The sequence below is a fragment of the Chlorocebus sabaeus genome, chromosome 12 (assembly GCF_047675955.1).
Source record: "Chlorocebus sabaeus isolate Y175 chromosome 12, mChlSab1.0.hap1, whole genome shotgun sequence".
NCBI lineage: Eukaryota > Metazoa > Chordata > Mammalia > Primates > Cercopithecidae > Chlorocebus > Chlorocebus sabaeus.
Genome location: NC_132915.1, coordinates 4165865 through 4189314, shown reverse-complemented (window position 1 = coordinate 4189314; position 23450 = coordinate 4165865). Strand labels below are relative to the sequence as shown.

The following is a 23450-nucleotide window of genomic DNA, read 5'->3' as shown; positions in this document are numbered from 1 at the left end:
TGAAACTCTGTCTCAAAAAAACAAAACAAAACCAAAAAAAAGCAACACTAAACAATATTCTTTCAATCCGTGAACACGGGATATGTTTCTATTTATGTTCTTTTTAAATTTATTTCAGCAATGTGTTTTTAGTTTTTATTGTAGGAGTTTTTCACTTCTTTGGTTAATTGTATTTTACTTTTTGATGTTGCTTTAAATGGAATTGTTTTTGTAATTTTCTTTTAGATTGTTCATTGTTAGTGTATACAAATGCAACTGATTTTTATGTGTTTATTTTATAGCCTGCTATTTTGCTGAACTTACTAGTTTTAGTAGGTTTTTGGTGAAATCTTTAGGGTTTTCTTTATGAGATTACTGCATTTACAAACAGATAATTTTACTTCTTCCTTTCCAATTTGGATGCCTTTTATTTATTTATTTTGCATAGTTACTGCAGCTAAAACTTCTAGTACTATTTTGAATAGAAGTGGCAAAAGCAGGCATTCCTGTCTTGTTCCTGATTTTACAGGAAGAGCTTTCAGTCTTTCACCATGATGTTTATGATGTTTATGATGTTTGTTGTAGGTTTTTGATATATGGCCTTTATTTTGTTGAGATAGTTTCTTTCTGTTCCTAGTTTGTTTCACGTTTTTATCATGAAAGAGCGTTGAATTTTGTCAAATGCTTTTTCTGCATCAATTGAGATGATCGTGTGGGTTTTTTTCTTCTTTCTGTAATGTGGTGTATTACATTGATTGATTTTCATAGGTGGTACCATCTTTGCATTCCTGGAATAAATTATATTTGGTCATGGTATACAATCCTTTTAAAATGCTGCTGAATTTGTAGAACTTTGTGGAGAATTTTTGCATAAATGTTCATAAGGGACTACCTGATCAGAAAATGGGTAAAGGGATTTCTATAAACAAAAGCAAATAATAACAGAAGATGGCTTGGAACTTCAGAAAGGAAAAAGAACACTGGAATGAGTAAATATAATGGACTAGCCTCATGAGTTTATTAAATTACATTTAATGGTTGAAGTGAAAATTATACACTTTGATGTTGTGTTTAATGTATATGAAATAAATACCTAAGGCAATTATATTTAAGAACTAGGGAGGATATGAGGACATTATGGAAGTAAAATTTCTCTACTTCAATTAAAGTAATAAAGCATCAATAGATGTTAGACTGTGCTAAGTTACATTTGGATATACGTACTACCTAGAGTAATCACTAAAGAAACTATACAAAAGTGATTTTTAGAAAATGTTCAAGTAGGCCCGGCGCTGTGGCTCATGCCTGGAATCCCAGCACTTTGGAAGGCTGAGGCAGGCAGATTGCCTGAGGTCAGGAGTTCAAGACCAGCCTGACCAACATGGTGAAACCCCATCTCTACTAAAAATACAAAAATTAGCTGGGCATGGTGGCGGGCACCTGTAATCCCAGCTATGTGGGAGGCTGAGGTAGGAGAATTTCTAGAACCGGGGAGGCGGAGGTTGCAGTGAGCCGAGACAGGGCCATTGCACTTCAGCCTGGGCAACAAGAGTGAAACTCTGTCTTAACAAAAAAAAAAAAAAAAAAAAAAATTCAAGTAACCCACAGGAAAGTAAGAAAAGAAACAGAGGAGAAGCACAGAAAGCAAGCAGAACACAAATAATAAAAAGGCTGATTTAAGCTCTGACATATCAGTAAATAATTTAAATTCAAATGGTCTCAATACACCAATTAAATAATTGACAGAGTTGATTTAAAAACCATGATTAATAATATGCTGTCTTTAAGAAACTCACTAATGTCACAAGTTGTTAAAAGTTAAAGGATAGAAAAAGATATATCATGCAAACATTACTTTTTAAAAAACATATTAGATACAGAGTTTAGAGCAAAGCAAATTACTACTATTATACATAAGTATAATAGGAGTATCTAAACAAGAAAAACAAAGTAATGGAAAAAAATAGGTGTTAAAAAGCTATAATGCAACAAAAGCGTTGTTCAATAAAAGAAGACTTAAAACTATATACTGAAAAGTTACCCCATTTACATGGGAAAATCAACCTGGCTGGCCAACAATGAGAAATGTTCTGGTAAAATTGTTGAATTTTAAAGGGAAGAAGAAGAAAAACAAACAAACAAACAAACAAAAAACCTTTGGACAATCAGAGAGAAAAAGACCAAGTCATGTATAAGGGAAATGATACCAGATTGACATCAGACTTTTCAAAAGCAACACTATGCCAGAGGACAATGAGTTCAGATGCTCAAGTGTTAATATAGTTTGAATGTTCTCCCTGCCCAAATCTCATGTTGAGATGTAATCCCTAGTGTTGGAGGTAGAGCCTGATGGGAGGTGATTGGATCATGGTGGGCAGAGTTCTCATCAATGGTTTAGCACCATCCCCTCTTGGTACCATATAGTGAGTGAGTTCTCACAAGATCTGGTTGTTTGTAAGTATATAGCACTGCCTCCCTCTCTGTCTTCCTCGTGCTCTGGCCATGTGAAGATACCTGCTGTAGCTTTGCCTTCCACCATGAATAAAAGCTCCCTGAGGCCTCTCCAGAAGCAGATGCTGCCATGCTTTCTATATAGCCTGTGGAACTGTAAACCAATTAAACCTCTTTTCTCGTAAATTACCCAGTCTCATGTATTTCGTTATAGCAATGCAAGAACAGGCTGATACAGAAAATTGGTATTGAAAAGTGTGGCATTGGCCGGGCGCGGTGGCTCAAGCCTGTAATCCCAGCACTTTGGGAGGCCAAGACGGGCAGATCACGAGGTCAGGAGATCGAGACCATCCTGGCTAACACGGCGAAACCCCATCTCTACTAAAAAATACAAAAAACTAGCCGGGCGAGGTGGCGGGCGCCTGTAGTCCCAGCTACTAGGGAGGCTGAGGCAGGAGAATGGCGTAAACCCGGGAGGCAGAGCTTGCAGTGAGCTGAGATCCGGCCACTGCACTCCAGCCTGGGCGACAGAGTGAGACTCCATCTCAAAAAAAAAAAAAAAAGAAAAGCGTGGCATTGGTATAAAGGTACCTGAAAACATGGAAGCAGCTTAGGAATTGGGTAACAGGCAGAGGTTGGAGGAATGTGGAGGGCCCAGAGGAAGACAGGAAGATGAGGGAAAATTTGTAACATCCTAGAGACTTGTGAAATTGTTGCAACCACAATGCTGATAGTGATATGGAAAATGAATTCCAGGCAGAGGAGGTCTCATACAGGAATAAGAAAGTTATTGGGAACTGGAGTAAAGGTCACTTTTGCTATGCTTTAGCAAAGAACTTGGCTGTACTGTGCTCCTGCTCTAGGGATCTGTGGAACTTTAAACTTGAGAGTGATGATTTTGGTTATCTGTTGGAAGAAATTTCTTTTTTGTTTGTTTGTTTGTTTTGAGACAGAGTCTCAGTCTGTCACCCAGGCTGGAGTAGATCTCGGCTCACTGCAGCCTCCGCCTCCCAGGTTCAAGCAATTCTTATGCCTCAGCCTCCCGAGTAGCTGGGATTACAGGAATGCACCACCATACCCAGCTAATTTTTGTATTTTTAGTAGAGACAGGGTTTCACCATGTTAGCCAGGCTGGTCTCGAATTGACCTCAAGTGATCCACCTGCCTTGGCCTCCCAAAGTGCTGGGATTACAGACATGAGCCACAATGCCCAGCCTTGGAAGAAATTTCTAAGCAGCAAAGCATTCAAGATATTACCTGGATGCTTCCAAGAACCGGTGTTCATATGTGTGAGCAAGGAAATGACCTGAAACTGGAACTCGTATTTAAAAGGGAAGCAAAGCAAAATTTGTGGCCTGGCCATGTGGTAGAAAAGAAAAGCTCATTTTCAGGGGAGGAATTCAAGCAGGCTACAGAAATTTACATAAGTAAAAAGGAGCCAAATGCTAATAACAGAGATAATGGGGAAGAGCCCTTGAAGGCACTTCAGAGAACTTTGTGGCAGCCCCACCCATCCCAGGCTAGGAGGACTAAATGGTTTTGTGGGCCAGTCCCAGGGTCCCACTGTCCTGCACAGCCTCAGGACACTGCTCCCTGCATCCCAGCCACTCCAACTCCAACCATGGCTCAAAGGAGCCCAGGTACAGCTCTGGCTGCTGCTTCAGAGGATGCAAACCATAAGCCTTGGTGGCTTCTACTTGATGTTAAGCATGTGGGTTCACAGAGTGCAAGAGTTGAGTCTTGGGAGTCTCCACCTAGATTTCAGAGGATGTATGGAAAAGCCTGGATGGTCAGGCAGAAGCCTGCTGCAGGGGCATAACACTCATGGAGAACCTCTACTAGGGAAGTGCAGAGGAGAAATGTGGAGTTGGGGCCCCCACACAGAGTCCTTACTGGGGCACTGCCTAGTGGAGCTGTGAGAAGAGGGCCACCATCCCCCAAACCCAGAATGGTAGAGCCACTGATAGCTTGCACCATACGCCTGGAAAAGCTGCAAGTACTCAACACCAGCCTGTGACAGTAGCCTTCGGGGCTGACCCCCACAAAGGCACAGAGGCGGAGCTTCCCAAGGCATTGGGAGCCCACCCTTATACCAGTCTGCCCTGGATTTGAGACATGGAGTCAAAAGAGATTATTTTAGAGCTTTAAGCTTAATGATTGCCCTTCTGGGTTTCAGACTTGCACATGGCCTGGAGACCCTTTCTTTTGGCCAATTTCTCCCTTTTGGAACATGAGTATTTACCCAATGCCTGTACCCCCATCGTATCTTGGAAGAAACTCATTTGGTCTTTGGTCTTTATTTTACAGGCTTATAGGTGGAAGGGACTAGCCTTGTCTCAGATGAGATTTTGGACTTTGACTTTGAGTTAATGCTGGAATAAGTTTAGACTCTGGGGGACTATTGGGAGGGCATGATTGTATTTTCCAATGTGAGTAGGACATGAGATTTGGAGGGGCCAGGGGTGAAATGATATAGTTTGGATGTTGTCCTCACCCAAATCTCATCTTGAATTGTAATCCCCAGTGTTGGAAGTGGGGCCTAGTGGGAGGTGATTGGATCATGAGTGGCAGAGTTCTCATGAATGGTTTAGCACCATCCCAGCCTCAGTACTCTATAGTGAGTTCTCACAAGATCTGGTTGTTTAAAAGTGTGTAGTACCTCCCTCTTCTCTCTCTTCCTCCTGCTCTGGCTTTGTCTTCTGCCATAAGTAAAAGCTCCCCAAGGCCTTCTCAGAAGCAAATGCTGACATGATTTCTGTACAACGTGTGGAACTGGGAGCCACTTAAACTTCTTTTATTATAAATTATCCAGTCTCAGGTATTTATTTGTTTATAGCAATGCAAGAACGGACTGATACAAATATCTTAAGATGTAAATATTATCCAAAGTAATCTACAGAATAAATGCAGTTTCTGTAAAAATTCCAACAGTCGGCCCTGCACGGTGGCTCAAGCCTGTAATCCCAGCACTTTGGGAGGCCAAGGCGGGTGGATCACAAGGTCAGGAGATCGAGACCATCCTGGCTAACACGGTGAAACACCGTCTCTACTAAAAATACAAAAAAATAGCTGGGCGTGGTGACGGGCACCTGCAGTTCCAGCTACTCAGGAGGCTGAGGCAGGAGAATGGCGTGAACCCAGGAGGCAGAGCTTGCAGTGAGCCGAGATCGAGCCACTGCACTCCAGCCTGGGCGACTGAGCGAGACTCCGTCTAAAAAAAAAAAAAAAAATTCCAACAGTCTTTCTTTTTTTTTTTTTTTTTTTTTTTGAGACAGAGCCTTGCTCTGTCACCCAGGCTGGAGTGCAATGGCACCTCACTGCAAGCTCCCTCTCCTGGGTTCATGCCATTCTCCTGCCTCAGCCTCCCGAGTAGCTGGGACTACAGGTGCACGCCACCAGGCCTGGCTAATTTTTTTTTTTATATTTTTAATAGAGACAAGGTTTCACTGTGTTAGCCAGGATGGTCTCAATCTCCTGACCTCATGATCCACCCGCCTCGGCCCCAGTAGTCTTTCTTTACAGAAATGGAAAAGAGATTCTCTTATCAGCCAATGCAACCTTTGTATATGTAAAGACCACAAACTTACATGAACATAGATGATATAGTTTGGCTCTATGTCCGCACCCAAATCTCATGTCAAATTGTAGTCCCTATGCGTTGGAGGAGGGACCTGCTGGGAGGTGACTGAATCATGGGGGCGGATGTTCCACTTGCTATGTTCATTATAGTGAGTTCTCACGAGATTTGGTTGTTTGGAACTGTGTAGCACCTCCCCCTTGGCTCTCTCTCTCTCCTGCTCTGACACGTAAAGACATGCTGTCTTCACCATTGCCTTTGGCCATGACTGTAAGTTTCCTGAGGCCTCCCAGGCGTGCTTCCTATAGAACCTGCAGAACTATGAGTCAATTAAACCTCTTTTTTTCATAAATTACATAGTTTCAGGTAGTTCTTTATAGCAGTGTGAGAATGGACTCATACAGTGTAATAATTTATTTGAATATTGTTCAAATGAGTCCTTCCTGAGGAGTCTTCTAGACTAGGGATCAGAAAACTATGGCCTGCAGGCCAGTCTAGCTCACAACTTGTTTTTGTGTGGTGCATAAGCCATACAAAAAGTGTAACATAAATATCCATGGGTCCATATAGATATAAATAAATGTTTCAACAAGAAATAAGTGGGGAGATTAGATAAATTACCTATACAGAGTAATTCCAGATTAATTTATGTAGCTAATTCCCTCTCCCTGACACCCAAATGGGGGATGCACTTAGTAACTTGCTTCCAAAAAGTAGAGTATTGAAGTGAGGTTGTGGGGACAGAGAATAAGTTTACAGTGAAAAAAACCTGACAAACCCTACCTCAGCCATGTGATCAAAGTTAACTTCCTCAGTAATGTCATGTTGATAGCATGTATCCATGATATATTGTGATGAGAATGCCACTTTACTTCTGCAGCCTCCCTCTCCAAACCCCTAATCCCAGACTAACTGTGAGAAAAACATCAGGCAACCCCAAATTGAAGGACATTCTGCAAAAAGTCTGGGAAGTTCTCAAAACTACCAAGGTGATCAAGGACAAGGGAAGTCTGAGAAACTGTCACAGACCAGAGAAGGCTAAGGAGACAGAATGAATAAATGTAATGTGGCATCTTGAATTGGATGCTGGAACAGAAAAAAGACATTGAGGAAAAATTAATGAAATCCAAACAAAGCATCACGTGTAGTTAATAACGATGTGCCAGTGTTGGCTTCTTAGTTGTGATACAGGTACCATGGGAAACTGGGTCAGGAGTATACAGCGATTCTCTGTACAATCTTTGCAACTTTTCTTAACCTGCAAATATTATTTTTTTAAGTTTATTTTTAAGAAAGTTTTAAGGTATATATTAGACTGAATATTTGTGTCTCCACAAAATATATATGTGTTGAAGTCCCAAACTCCATGTGACTGTATTTGGAGATGGGGCCTGTGAAGAAGTGATTATGGTTAAATGAGCTCATAGTAGGGGTGTGCTCGTAATCTGATAGGGCTGGTGCCTTTATAAGAAGAGAAAGATACCAGAGGTCTTTCTCCACCATGTGAGGACACAAGAAGGTGGACATTTACAAGACAAGAAGACAGCCCTCCACAGGAATTAACCCTGGGACTTTTATCCTCTAGAACTGTGAGAATAAAATTTCTGTTGTTTAAGCCACTCAGTCTGTGGTATTTTGCTATGGCAGCCTGAGCTGACAAATATGAGGTGCATGACTGTACTATGGCAGGGGTGTGCACAGGATGCTACTAGAACACTGTGAGAGAAATACAATAATACATTATAAACTTCTGATGGTACTCTACACGACAGCCTCTGAAATATTCACCCAAAACTGGAACCTGAATCACATCTAACTATAAGTTTAACAGAGGACTGAGAATCACTTTGAAGACAACATGGAGATGCAACCAGAATAATCACTCTCTAAGAAGCTATACAGGACAAATAACCTGCATTCTTCAATAAATAAATTACAAGGGAGAGACTAGGAAGGAATCAATACACTGAAAAGGACCTATCCGCCAAATACAATGTGTAGACCTAGTTAGGATCCTGATATGGATAAACTATTGTAAAACAGCAATGATAACAGCTAGATATTTTATTATATTAAAGAATGATAATCATTTGCTGTTTGTTTGTTTTTGAGATGAAATCTCACTCTGTGCTGGAATACAGTGGCGTGATCTTGGTCCTTACTGGGGCACTACTTGGCTCCCTGCAACCTCCGCTTCCCAAGTTCAAGCAATTCTCCTGCCTCAGCCTCCTGAGTAGCTGGGATTACAGGTGCACACCACCATGCCCAGCTAATTTTTGTATTTTTAGTTGAGATGGTGTTTCACCATGTTGGCCAGGCTGGTTTCAAACTCTTGACCTCAAGTGATCCATCCGCCTCGGCCTCCCAAAGTGCTGGGATTACAAGCATGAGCCATCGCACCCAGCCTATCATTTGTTTTTAAAATTCATAAATTTTAAAGACACAAACAGAGTTATTGGCAAATAAAATAATGCAGTATGGGCAATTTGTTTCAAAATTGGTAGAGGGAAGTGTCCTCATAAGATCAGGACATAGGCAGAAAAGTGAACTGAGTTATAGATGAAACAAAGTTGGCCATTGATTTATCGTTGTTAAAGCTGTGTGGTGAATACATTGGGATTTGTTATTCTATTTTCTCTATGTTTTAATACCTTTGAAATTTTCCATGATACAAAGCTAGAAAACAGCAATATTTTTTCATCATTTTGAAAAAACTTATATAAACTATATATGACCTCCCCTTCCAGCCAAGATGGAGTAACAGAAACTGGACTTACCTCCCTTCTGAAACAAGCAAACACACACAGTGACAAAAACAATAGTATATAAGACACTGGACCTCAGGCAATGAAAGACAGTGATCCCTGAGAGATGAGAAAAAACACTGTGAACTGCACAATCGCCACAGCCTACCACCCTGAGAAAGCTTCCAGACTGTGGCAAAGAGAGAACAGAGGCAGATCCTGGAAGATTCCTGGACTTGAGAAGATGGAGCTGAGGGCCTGGGAGACCAAGGCAGCTTGAGTTGATGGAGCAGAGTCCAGAGAGGAGAGAGACACACTAGCAAAAACTCCCAAGAATCTGCAGTGAGATACCCTGGCGTGTTCAGATGAGTACTGATCACTTCATTCATGAGGAAATTACCATGTTAACAAACTGAGAAAAGAAAAATGTGATAATCTTAAGACATAGAAAAAGCATTTGATGAAATCCAACAAGATTCTTGATAAACATTCTTGGCAAGTTGGTAATACAAACTTTCTCAACCTGGTAAAGGACAGCTACAGAAAACCTCCAGGCACCATCGTACCTAGTAATGATGAAAGACTGGACGCTGATCCAATAAGATCAGGAGCAACTCCAAAATGCATGCTCTTGCCACTCCTATCCAGCATTGCACTGGAGGTTCTCACCAGTGCAGTTGTTACTGTGGGTAGCCAGTCAGACATGAGCAGGGCAGGAGAGGCACCCCCACCAGGAATGTCAGGCCACCATCAGGTGATGGCCAGGCAGTTATTAAACTGTCTCTCTGAAGTAATTATTGGTGCAGCCAGTGCCAGGGAAAGGCAGTTTCTCAATAGATAGAAACACCTAAAACTGGTGATCAGCAGCTTCCTGATAAGGTCTCAAGAGTTGGATGAGTGAGCTCAAGCATGTGCACTAAGAAGAAAAATGGTGGAGTTTAACTGGCATATGACCTTCCTCTAGGAGTGCTAGACTGGTAGAGGAAAAACACCTGAAGTGAGCATGCATATGACTCCAGTAAACACACTGCACATGTGGCCTCTCCCAAGCGCTAGCAGGCCACTGCACATGCGGACAGCCTACCCCAAGGGAAGAATCAGGGGAGAAGTAGTGCATGACCCCGGAAGTATGCCAGTGTATAAAACCCTAAGTCAAAGGTCAAACTGTGCACTTGAATCTCTCAAGTGGCCCGCCAGGCCCTCTTACAAGTGTACTTCTTTTTCATTCCTGCTCTAAAGCTTTTTAATAAACATTCTCTCCTGCTCTAAAACTTGCCTCCGTCTCTCATTCTGCTTTATGCCCCTCACTCAAATTCTTTTGAGGAGGCAAGAATTGAGGTTGCTGCAGACCTGTACACATTTGCCGCTGTTAACACAATCAAGCAAGAAAAGAAATAAAAGACATGGAGAATAGAAAGCAAAACCATTTTTATTCCCAAACATGATTGCCTATGTAGAAAAGCTGATGGGATCTAGAAAAATAAAGCTACCAAATCAAATGAGTGAGCTTAGCAAAGCAGAGGGATACAAGGTCAACATACAAAAAAATCAACTATGTTTCTATAAAGTGGCAAGGAACAATCCAAAATTGAAATTGAAAAAACAATGTCCTTTACCATAGCATCAAGAAGATAAAATACTAGGGATAAATCTGCCAGAAAATGTGAGACCTGTTGTATTCATTTCCTAGGGCGGTCATAACAAATTACCACCAACTTGGTGGCTTAAAACAGCAGTTTATTTTCTCACAGTGCTGGAGTCCAGAAGTCTGTCTGACATCAAGGTGCTGGTAGGGCTGCAGTACTTGCAAAAGCTCCGAGGAACAGTCTGTTCTTTGCCTCTTTCTGCTTCTGTTGGCTTCAGATGTTCCTTGGTATTTCTTGGCTTGTAGCCCCATCATTCCAATCTCTGCCTCCATCTTCACGTCACCTTCTCCTCCCTCTCTCTTTCTCCTCTGTATCTCTCTTACAAAAACATGTCTTTGGATTTAGAGCCCATCTGGAGAATTCCAGGTGATCTCTGCATCTTGAGACATTTAATTGTACCTGCAGAGTTCTTTTTCCAAATAAAGTCACATTCTCAGACCCTGGGTATTAAGACATGGGCATATGTTGGGGGCAGGGGCTATGATTCAACTCACTACACCCATACACTGAAAACTACAAAATACTGCTGAGAGAAATTAAACTGACCTAAAATAATGGAGACATGCACCTTGTCCATGAGACAGAGAATTCAAGATTGTTAGAATGTCAACTTCCCCCCATAACTGACCTATATATTCATTGCTAATCAAAATTCAAGCTGGCTTTTCTTGTAGAAATTGACAAGCTGATTCTAAAGTTCATGTGGAAAGGCAAAGGATCTAGAACGACCAAGACAACTTTGAAAAAGAACAAAATTGGGGGGCTAACACTAACTGATTTCAAGAACTGCTATAAAACTACAGTAGTCAATATTGAGTGGTTTTGGTATATAGATAGATTACTGGAACAGAATAATAATTCTAGAAAAAGACCTATGCATATATGGACACATGATTTTTGACAAAGGTACAAAGGCAATGGAGCAGAGAAAGGATAGTCTTTTTTGTTTTGTTTTCTTTGTTTTGTTGTTTTTTTGTAGAGATGAGGGTCTTACTGTGTTGAATGGACTGGGCTTGAACTCCTGCCCTCAACCATCCTCCTACATTGGCCTCCCAAAGTGCTGGTATTACAGGCGTGAGCCACCTCACCTGTCTGAGAAAAGATAGTCTTTCAACAAATGGTGCTGGGACAATTGGACATTTATATACATATATAAAAGAACTTGGATGTATATCGTTCACCGTATTAAAATATCAACTCAAAAAGGATTGTAAACCTAAATGTAAAATCTAAAATTATAAAATTTTTAGAAGAAAATATGAAAGAAACATGTGTGGCCCTGGGTTAGCTCAAGATTTGTGAGATACAGCACCAAAAGTACAATCCATAAGAACAGGTCGGTAAAGTGAACTACATCAAAATTTAAAATGTGTTCCTCAGAAGACACTGAGAGAGAATGAAAACAAAAACAAAAAAATCTTAACTGCTCCATGAGAAGAATGAGAAGACAATCCGCAGACTAGGAAAGAATCTTTGCAAAGCATATATCTGCTAAAGGACTTGCATCCAGACTATATGAAACCTCTCAAAATTTGACAATAAGAAAAAAAGAGCAGCCCAAACTTTTAAACGTGCAAAAGATTTGAATAGACCAACAAAGATAAACCGTTGATAAACACATGAAAATATGCACTATTAGTCATTAGAGAAATGTAAATTAAAACATCATTAGCTTTAGAGAAATACACACTTTAGAATGGTTAAAATTTAAAAGACCGACCATACCAAGTGTTGATGAGGATATAATGAAACGGAAACTCTTATCCACTTCCAGTGTGAATATAAAATGGCCCAATCCATTTGGAAAATGGTTTGGCAGTACCTTATATGATCCAGCCATTCTGTTGAGGCATTTGAACCAGAGCCAACTCCATCTTGAACAGGAACTGGGTAAAATGAGGCTGAGACCTGCTGGGCTGCATTCCCAGGAGGTTAAGGCATTCTGAGTCACAGGATGAGATAGGAGGTCAGCACAAAATACAGGTCACAACGACCTTGCTGATAAAACAGGCTGCAGTAAAGAAGCCGGCTAAAACACCAAATCAAGATGGCAACAAGAGTGACCTGTGGTCATCCTCACTGCTACACTCCCACCAACGCCGTGACAGTTTACAAATGCCATGGCAACGTCAGAAAGTTACCCTATATGGTCTAAACAGGGGAGGCCATGAATAATCCACCCCTTGTTAAGCATATCATCAAGAAATAATCATAAAAATGGGCAACCAGCAGCCCTCGGGGCCGCTCTGCCTATAGCATAGTCATTCTTTTATTCCTTTACTTTCTTAATAAACTTGCTTTCACTTTACTCTATGGACTTGCCTCAAATTCTTTCTTGCTCGAGATTTAAGAACCCTCTCTTGGGGTCTGAATCAGGACCGCTTTTCTATAACAATTCCACTCCTAGGCATTTAGCCAAAAGAAAAAAAAACACATGTCCCTGCAAAGACTTATACATGAGTGTTCACAGCAGCTTTATGTGGAATAGCCAAAAACTGTAAATAACACAAACATCCATAAACAGGTGAACAGATAAACTAATTGTGGTTATAAAAATAGGTGAAATACTAGTTCGCAATTTAAAAAGAATGAACTATTGTTACAAACAACAGGAATGAATTTCAACCTAATTATACTGAGTGAAAGACTCTAGACAAAAAAAATTCTATACTGTGTGATTTCATGTATATGAAATGCTGGAAAATACAAAGTAATCTGTAGTGACAGATAGCTGAGCTGTGGTTTCCTGGAGGTGGGGAAGGGAGAGGAAGGAGGCATGGCCATAACTAAAAAGCAGGTTAGTTGCTTGCCACACACGGTGTCCAATTAACAAAGTGAGATCTGGTACAAAAAAAAGTCAGTTTATTCTGGAGCTGGCTTATGGAAAGAGGCACAAAGCGCCGTGACTTTAAATGTGCTGCTTCACTTTTGGAGCAGAAAAGTTTTATAAGGTAGGAAGTGGGCTGCGCGCAGTGGCTCACGCCTTGTAATCCTAACACTTTGGGAGGCCGAGGTGGGCGGATCACAAGGTCAGGAATTCAAGACCAGCCTGGCCAACATGGTGAAACCCCATCTCTACTAAAAATACAAAAATTGCTGGGCGTGGTGGTGTGTTCCTGTAGTCCCAGCGGAGGCTAAGGCGGGAGAATTGCTTGAACCGGGACCCAGGAGGCGGAGGTTGCAGTGAGCTGAGATTGCGCCACTGCACTCCAGCCTGGGCGACAGAGCGAGACTCTGTCTCAAAACAAAAAGGCAGGGGGTGAAGTGTGCATGGGCAGGGGGTCCCACTGTTAGTTTGGTGCCTTATCTATCCAACAGTTGAGTTGGCGCCTTCCTGAACAGAAATAAGTTGTAAAGGTGGCCACACCAGTATGCTTTTGACATCCCCTCTGCATGGGTACAAGTTCCAAGGCAACCCCTGGAGGTGAGAGTTCCATGGGGTATGTTTCAGTCTGCAAGTCAACTGTCAGCTGTCAAGGAGAGATCCTCTCAGAGCATTGCCCTGCAGGGAGTGTCTGGTGAGGGGAGGTGAAGATGCTATTTGCATTTCTGAAGGCCAAAGTAGGAAGCGGGAAGCAGAGAGGGAAAGAAAAAGAAAGAAATAAGAGAAAAAAAATTTTTTTTAATTTAAACTATCTCTTGACTGGGCAAGGTGGCTTATGCCTGTAATCCCAGCACTTTGGGAGGCCAAGGCAGGCAGATCACTTGAGACCAGGAGTTCAAGACTACCCTGGCCAACATGGTGAAACCCCCATTCTCAACTAAAAATACAAAAATTAGCCAGGCGAAGTGGCACATGCCTGTAGTCCCAGCTACTCGGGAAGCTGAGGCAGGAGAATCGCTAGAGCCCAGGAGGGGGAGGTTGCGGTGAGCCAAGATCACGCCACTGCACTCCAGCCTGGGCAACAGGGTGAAACTCTGTCTCAAATAAATAAATAAATAAATAACCGCCTGACCATCACCTGATGGTTGCCTGACATTCCCTCCCACCCCTGTAGGCCCTCTCCTGCCCTGCTCTTGTCTGCCCGACTACCTGCTGTAACACAATGATGGTGGTTTTCTCTGGGGAGGGCCCTGGGAAGGGCCCTGGGAAGGGTTGTTATAAACAAGGGGAACTTGAGCTTTAACTGTCATTTGAGTTTTTGTGGCACAAATGTGCCGATGTATTAACTGTGTTATTTTTTAAAGTTAGAAAAAAATTTTCCAGCTCACAACTGAGCTCTGATGTTTGTTGATTCTGAATCTTCAGCAAACCTCTATGAGTTGTAATATTTTTACAGTAGGAGCTTTGTTTTTACAATCTAAAATATCTTTAAATGAACTGAAATTTATTTTTATTTAAAATGTTTTTCCTAAGAATTTCTAAAGGACTGTGTTTGGAAAAATCTGCTTTTTAACAGATGTCTTACATTCCCTCCTCAGTCCTGCCTCTAAATATTACTTGGTAAAAGTAACACACTATTTTTCTAGACTCTGACTAATGTTTTTTTGGTTTTTTTTTTTTTTTTGGCCACCGCCCATTCAGAACTCAACCTCCATTACCAGATGTTTGTCTTCCTGCTTTCTATATTTAAAAGTCACAGATGAGATTTAGCTGGTATAGCCACGTAATTATTTTTTGTCAACAATTTAAGGTTTTGATAATCGGCATGGGCAAACTAATTTGAAGACCAAAACAAAACCAAAAAATCTTGATTTAATTAAAGAGCTTAGGAAAGATTTCAGCCTGTCTGACTTCCGCAGGGCAGGCCAGGAGGTCAGAATGGCGCTCCGAAGTCCTCCTCCGCAGGAATTCTAACCGGGAGCGCCTGCTGGCCACTGCCCAGAAACTGAGTCATGAAGAAACCCCGCGTGCAAAATAATCCTTCAGGCAAATGGGAAACGGTACCTTAGAATGGACTGTATCAGAGCCATGGACTCGAGATTTCAATGAAATATGGAGCCAGCTAAGTTCCTTCCCACTGGCTCCATTCATTCAGCACTTCACTAAGGAGCATATTCGGAGTCCTTCCTGGGCTTAGGGACACAAATGGACCGCGGACAGCGTCTGCTCCTCAGCAGTCCAACTAGGGAGGGAGGCAAGCTGTGGGAACAGACTGCAGCCCCCGTGGCTTCTTACCGGGAACACACCAGGTCATGTGAGGCCAGGAGCCCTCTGGGAAGGCGGAGAAGGCTCCACAGAGGAGGGGACATGCCTTGTGGATTTGTGTGCAGGGAATTCTGGACAAGGAAACAAGAGATCCTAGCACTCCCGGCCTTTCATTCTGAAAAGCCAAATCATTCTTTGTCCGTGGACTGTAGGGAGAGGTTGGGGTAGAAATAAAGTCAGTGGGTCATTCTGGTGTCAAATGTCAAAGAGCCCCAACCCCCACTTTTTAAAACAGTCCACAAACAAGTGAGCAAGAAGTAGCACATTTCTTCTTTCTTTAAACCAACTCGGTGTAGACTTCAATCTCTCCCCAGGCAGGTGAAATACCTGATCTCAGTCATGCCAGGCCTCCGAGAATGTGCCACGGTCCCGAGACCATCCACAGCCCCACAGGCTGGGCCAGGTCCTCTGCTCCCCATCCCAGGGCCTGGGCTGTTGAGATGTGGAGCCTCTGGGTAGGGACCACCAGCAAAGCTGGAACACATGTGTATTCTCTCTTTAAAGGATAGAAATGTACCTAGAGGCCAGCCTTTCCAAGCATGCAGAGGACCCCTCTCCAGCTGGGCTGGGGAGTGAGAGCAACCCTGGCATTAAGCCTGTTTCCATTCCACCATCTGCAGTGGATGGCTGTGTCCAAGGTTTTCAACCACAGACATCCTGGTAATCAGGTTCCGGGAATTCAGAGACCTAGCTTCTAATGTGGCATCCTCTCTTGACCCCAAGAAAATCACTTTTGTCTTTCTCTTTGTGTGAAATCGGCTGGCCACACCCCCAGTCATTCAATTTGTCTACAGATTCTTGGGCAAATGTCTTTCAGCTCCAGCTCCCTGTCTCCACCCCCGGGTCAGTCTCTGGGTCTCTTTCCGCTTCCCCCCACACCCCTCATGGCCTGTCTGAAGACGCATCCTCCACATTCTTTCCCTACTTCCAAGTCCCGTGGTTTCCCTGGCTTTGTCTGACAGGTACCAAAATGGGTCCCAGCTGGAGTGCAGCTTGTCCCCCACAGTGGGGGCCGGTGTCACATCATCCCACACAGCACAGCCCCCTCTCCTCTGAGACCCCACTCCTGCTGTGTTTCCACCCTTCCCCCAGTGACATCTGTCCTCCTGGCCCACTTCAGAGGACCTTCTCCATGCACTTCCCCACATCTCAGGCCAGTGACCTTCTCTTAGTCTTTGGAGACCTTGGCAAATTCTTCTCCTCAGAGAGCACTCACTTCCTGCAGTGAGTGTGCTGCCCCAGCCGATTTCGGGCTCTTGGGAGGCAAGGGTGGCTCAGGACAAAGATTTCCTCAGACCCGCAGAGCCCGCTGGTGTCCAAGCGGAGCAGAGGAGGAGGAGAGTCTGCTACAGGGAGCAAGAGTGTGGAGAAAATTGCAAGGAGGCAAAACCACATCAGCATCATGAACTACAGGCGGGACTGGGACAGGTTCCGCCGAGTCAGGAAAGGGTCCACCTCCGTTTAAGTCGGGTGGCCTCTGGACAGGGGCGCGGGGGTGTGGGGCAGACCTCCCCTTCTCTGTCCCCCCATTTGTCCCTCCGCCAGCCTGTGTGTCCCCTCCCTGGGTTGCACTCCCACCGCCTTTGCCCTCGTCCCTGAGTCCCCAGGCATCTGGCCTCTTTGGAACCAGTCACTGGTCATGTCTGAGGTTCCAAATCTTCTGCCCCCTCTGACCTCAGAAGCAGTGTAGACTTACTGCCCACTCTCCTCCCTTGGCCCCTCTGACTGTCCGAGCCCTTTTCTGGGCCCTACTCCTCCTCCTGGCCCAAGAGTCAGTGCTGCCCACACCCCTCACTGCCTCCTGGGGAGGGGTCACCCCACTCACTGCGCCCATCCTTCCCAGCCACTGTGGCCTGGGAGCTGGCATTTGCCACCCAGAGCCAAGCACAGGGCCCTGGAGCTTGTCCTGCCCCACGGCCACCAGGATGAGGGCTGGCTGTCCTGCCGCCTCCTGTACCCTCTCTGTTTCATTTCCATCTGTAAAAGGCAGTGCCAAGAATGGTGGTTGTCAGAAGCTAAGGGGAGGGGAATGGGGAGTTGTTTTTCAATGGGGACAGAGTTTCAGTCTGGACTGAGCCAAGAAAAACATTCTGGAGATGAATGGTGGTGTTGGTTGCACAATCATGTGAATGCATTTAATGCCACTGATCTGGACACTTAAAAATGGTTAGGATGGTAAATTTTATGTTATGCATATTTTGCTAAAAGTTTTTGTTTGTTTGTTTGTTTCGAGACGGAGTCTTACTCTGTCGCCCAGGCTGGAATGCAGTGGCACCATCTTGGCTCACTGCAACCTCCTCCTCCCAAATTTAAGCAGTTGTCCTGCCTCAGCCTCTGCAGTAGCTGGGATTACAGGTGCCCACCACCACCCCTGGCTAACTTTTGTATTTTTAGTAGAGACGAGGTTTCACCCTGTTGGCCAGGCTGGTCTCAAACTCCTGACCTCATGATCCGCCCGCCTTGGCCTCCCAAAGTGCTGGGATTACAGGCATGAGCCACTGCACCCGGCCTACCACAGTATTTTTAAATGAGAAGAAAAGGCATTGCCCAATTGTTTTGCACTGTTGCTTACTGATTAAATGGGATGATGTTTGCAGAATACTAAATGCAATGCCCGCATCCAATAACAGTTCCATAAATGACCTCTAAATTATCTCTAGATCTTCAGTCACAGTCTCCAGTTGCCTGCTAGACACTCCCACATACCCTTCATACCTCACCTTGGGGCAAATGAAGTGCCCACTGGGGCTGACGCACCCAAGAGCAGAGCCTAGACTGAATCCCACTCTCAGCCTGTTCTCCACTCTCAGCCTGTTACCCCTCAGCCTGTTCTCCACGCACAGGCGCCTGACGGAGGGAATGGGTGGAACGAGACAGGCCTGGCCAGTGCAGCTCCCAGAGTGGTCCCCACTTGGAAAGTGGGGTGCAGAAAATGAGAGTCAGGATTTAGAAACTCTATGCCAATCTGACAGTGTCTGATGAATAGAATAAATAAAGTTGGGTTCGTATTCTGGATGTCTTTCAAAAACATTTTTCCAGTAGTTTATCTTTACTTTATGACAGTGTTGATCGGTGTTACATTAGAAATTTTTAAAACGAGACCAGGCACCATGGTTCACGCTTGTGATCCCAGCACTTTGAGAGGCCAAGGTGGATGGATCACTTGAGGTCAGAAGTTCAAGACCAGCCTGGCCAACATGGTGAAACCCCGTCTCTACTAAATATGCAAAAATCAGCCGGGTGTGGTAGCAGGTGCCTGTAATCCCAGCTACTAGGGAAGCTGAGGCAGGAGAATCGCCTGAACCCAGTGGGTAGAGGTTGTAGTAAGCCAAGATTGCGCCATTGCACTCCGGCCTGGGTGACAAGAGCAAAACTCTGTCTCAAGAAAAAAAAAAAAAGAAGAAGAAGAAGAAAGAAAGGAAAAGAAATTTTAAAAAAAGAACTAGCCCTTTACCATAGATAGTTTGAGAAGCCCCAAGCTAGGCTGTGCCAGGATAACAGATCAATTCCTAAATCTCAGTGGCTTACCCAACAATAGCCTGCTTCTTGTTTGAATTCCCACAGGGCGGGCTAGGTGGCTCTCCCCGGGTCCAGAACCCAAGGCCTGGGGTTGCTGTGCAGGCAACAGTGGACAGAGGAGGCTGGAGCTTAACTGCCCGCCTGCTGCTATGTGTCCTAGGACCAGAAGGACCGTACAGCCTGGGGGAGGCTGAGAAACACAGCACAGCCAGTGGATAGTGGGTGACACGAGGGTCTGCCACCGCGCCATGTAGATCTGAACCTGGGCCCTGCTCCTGGGATCTGGGTTTCTGTAAAGGGGCTGGTCTTCGCTGTCATTAGGTGCCTGAGTCTTAAAGGCAAAGGGCTATCTTCGGCCCCTGTCTGTCTGTTTTTGCAGGACCTGCCCTCAGGCAGCCCCCAGCCCAGCCCCATAGCTTCCCATCTCCTGCAAACTATCAAACACATACTGCATTTCTTCAGTGCCCAATAAACTGTGAACACTCTTGTTAAACCAGACTACTCTCTATCTTCACATTTTTCAGCTCCTCGCCTTGGCTCCAAACAGTTCCTTTTCTGGAATCCACCTCGCCTCAGTCCTCTCCTTCATACTTGCATGTCCAAGCACGACCCATCCTTCAAGCCTCAGCTCAAATGCCAAGTCTTCCAGGAAGGCTTGTGCACAAGCCAAGAATGAGCATTAGAACACCCAACTGACAGTGGCTTAAGTAACAAAGACATTTATCTTACCAGAAGTCCCCAGCAAGGTGGTTCCAGGTTCTTTCAGCAGCTCGCTGATGTCAAGGTCAATGGTCTGGATCAGCATCTGTGCCGACCTTCAGGGCTTTACTTCTTGGTCACAAGACAGCTGCTGTAGTGCCATGATCACATCGTTGCACAACTGCAGTCAAGGCAGAAAGGAGGAGAGACAGCAGGGAAAAAAAAAAAAGTAGGCAGTTTTCCTTTTTTATTATAGAGGGAAGCATTTCCTAGTAAACCTTCTAGCAAAATTCCCCTGACATCTCGTTGGTGAGTATTTGTCCATGTAGCCAAACCTGCCCTAAATGTTGGGGTGACTGGGATAGTATCTGGCCTGGGGGATGACCTTTACATAATGTTCTTGTCTATCATGGACCTGTCTCAGGAGTTAAGAGCAGCCAGGGTTCTCCTAGAAAGACAGAAGGCAGCCAGGTGCAGTGGCTTATGCCTGTAATCCCAGCACTTAGGGAGGCTGAGGTGGGCAGATCACTTGAGGTCAGGAGTTCGAGATCAGCCTGGCCAACATGGTGAAACCCCATCTCTACTAAAAATACAAAAATTAGCTGGGTGTGGTGGCGGGCACCTGTAATCCCAGCTACTCAGGAGACTGAGGCAAGAGAATTATTTGAACCCAGAGGTGGAGCTTGCAGTGAGCCAAGATTGCACCACTGTGCTCCAGTCTGGGCGATAGAGCAAGACTCGGTATAAAAAAAAAAAAAAAAAAAAAAAAAAAAGAAGGCAATGGCTCTAGTAGAGTCAGCAACAGACAGAGGCTGCCATGCCTTCCCCATCCTTTCTGTTTCCACTTGCAAGTAGTCTTGTATTCTCTAAATGTTTACAGCTTCTTATCTCTCATGGCTCACAGTATTTCCTACCTTTTTGTTATCAGTTAGGATTGCAAACCTGGCTTTCAGTGGCTTTGTTGTTCTCACTTAACAATAGGTTGGAGAGAAGTGAGCATTAACATGGGTCCAGCGGTTCACTGATGTCAGCGTCCGTATTGTGATTCTCTTGGTGGTTTCCCTCATGGTTACAAAACGGCTGCTGCAACTCCAGCTTCTGAGTCTTCACACAAGGTGGAAAGATATGGGGAGGTGTGGTGAAATTTGCATGTTTCTTCTTTTCAGGAGTACAAAAAATTTGCATGTTTGTTTTTTCAGGCATGTAGACTTCAACATGTTTCACTGGACAAAAGCATATCGCATGACCACCCCTCGACGTGAGGCTGATGAGGGGAGTGGTCAGTGTTTCTGGCCTTGATGGAAGATGGTCAGGTATGCCATGACTGCTGGGCCAGCTGGGATGCCTGCAACTCTCCTTCTGTATCTGTCTTCTCCGTTGGACTGAGAGCTCTGTGACAGCAGGGATATTGCCATATTTCTTTTTTTTTTTTTAATTATTTTATTTTGTGTAGAGACAGAGTCTTGCTATGTTGTCCAGGCTAGTCTTGAACTTCTGGGCTCAAGCAATCCTCCTGCCTCAGCCTCCCAAATTGCTTTGAGTGCAGGCATGAGCTACTGCGCCCGGCCGATTTCTTATTTATGACTTGGACCTGATTCTACAGGAGTGTTGTGGTAAGTAACTGGGACAGCACATGCTGAGAACTCGTACGTGCTGAACCCTCCAAGAGTGGCTGTCACCACCATGAACAAGGAACAGTCACAGCACCTTCAGCCCCCCAGGGCCCATCTTGTGTCTTGAACACACTTGATGCTGGGTGCCTGCATGCTGAATAGGGGCCGAGAGTGTTGGGTGTAGGTTTTCACTCCTTCCTCCCTGCTCCCCATGGTCTCATGAGCATGTCTAGCAGTGTAACACACCCATCCTCTTTTTTGTGTTTGATATGGAGTCTCGCTCTTTCACCCAGGCTGGAGTGCAGTGGCGTGATCTCGGTCCACTGCAACCCCCATCTCCCAGGTTCAAGCGATTCTCCTGCCTCAGCCTCCTGAGTAGCTGGGATTACAGGTGCGTGCCACCATGCCTGGCTAATTTTTGTATTTTTTAGTAGAGACAGGGTTTTACCATGTTGGCCAGGCTGGTCCCAAACTCCTGACCTCAGGTGATCCACCTGCCTCGGCCTCCCAAAGTGCTAGGATTACAGGCATGAGCCACCACACCCGGCCACACCCATACATTTTACCATGAACCGTCACATCTATAGGACAACCTCATCTGTGAGGCAACATAGCCTGCCAGGAAAAGAGAAAGAGTCATATGGAACGTGACACATTGCAGCCTTGGAAAGGTTATCCTACCTCTCTGTGCCTCAGTTTTTCTGACTTAATGAAAGCTAATTTCTTGAGCCTCTTGGGGCTGTGGAGATAAAATAAGAGATAACACATGACAATGTCGGCCCAACATGGCTGCTCAACTGGTGCTCCTTGTTCAGACTGGCTGATCCTCCAGGAGCCCCCAGACAGGCAGGCGAGACAGGCACTGGGGCTGGGAAAGGGCAAGTCACAATCCAGAGACTGGAGATGCCCAGGGTCAGAGAACTGGAAGGGCTGAGGGATGGCCTCGTTCAACACGCATGAATGAATGAACAGGAGAGGCCAGGAGCTACCTGCCTCAGATAGTCCAGCTATGGTGGGGGGTGGCCCTATCCCCCAACTCCTCCCTGCTAACCGGAGGCCGGGATGCTGTGCCTAGGGGTAGCTGGATTTTAGTAGGTTCATCTTCTCAATTACACAAGACCACAGACTCTTTCAGTAAAGAGCCAAAAAGTAAATACTTAAGACTTTGCAGGTCATGCATGGACTCTGTTGTATATCTTTGTTTTTGTTGTTTTGTTTTTTGCTTTTTGTTTTATACAATGTCTAAAAAATGGCCAGGTGCGGTGGCTCACGCCTGTAATCCCAGCACTTTGGGTGGCCGAGGTGGGTGGATCACCTGAGGTCAGGAGTTTGAGACCAGCCTGACCAGCATGGTGAAGCCTTATCTCTCCTAAAAATACAAAATTAGCCAGGCATGGTGGCACATGCCTGTAATCCCAGCTACTCAGGAGGCTGAGGCAGGAGAATCGCTTGAACCCAGGAGGCAGAGGTTGCAGTGAGCCGAGATCACGCCATTGCACTCCAGCCTGGACAACAAGAGTGAAACTCCGTCTCAAAAAAAAAAAAAAAAAAAAAAAAAGTCTAAAAAATCTAAAAAACATTTTGGCACACGAGCTGCACAGAAAGGAGCCGCAGCTGGATTTGGCCTCCTGTCTCCCTGACATGTCCTGGCACCCCTGAAGCACTCAAGGAGCTTCCTTTCTTCATCCCCTGGAGGAAAGCCAGGCCTGGCCATGGCGCTATTGTGACGTGGCTCCCAGAGCAGTTCCGGGCCTGTTCTAGCATCTGGCCAGGGCAGCAGCCTGAAAGCCATGGACTTGCTGGGTGCAGCAGTGTCCTGCCCGTGCGCATGGAGCTGCTTTCGTCGCCCGCACTGCTGCTCTCCTGCTCCCACACAACTTCTGCAAACAGTGGCTGGAGCTGATCTTGCTTTGCCAGAATTGCCCCCAGGTCCAGGGTCGGTTCTGCTGTCCAGCATGTAGGAAAATAAGAGGAAGATCAGGGCCCTTGCACTCCACGAGGAAGCAGACTTCTTTCTGGGCTGCACTCTTCGGACCCCGGCCCATGGGAAAACTGGGGACGCTGGGCCCCAAA

At 44.9% G+C, this 23450-nt stretch overlaps 1 protein-coding gene across 1 annotated transcript in view; it reads left to right on the top strand.

Moving 5' to 3' along the window:
• Positions 1-23450, top strand: part of PTPDC1 (protein tyrosine phosphatase domain containing 1) — a 123236-nt gene that overhangs the window by 93466 nt on the left and 6320 nt on the right. The window contains exon 9 of the transcript XR_492134.3: positions 20964-21077. The gene's annotated coding sequence lies outside the window, so the exon portion shown is untranslated. The remainder of the gene's footprint in view (positions 1-20963; positions 21078-23450) is intronic.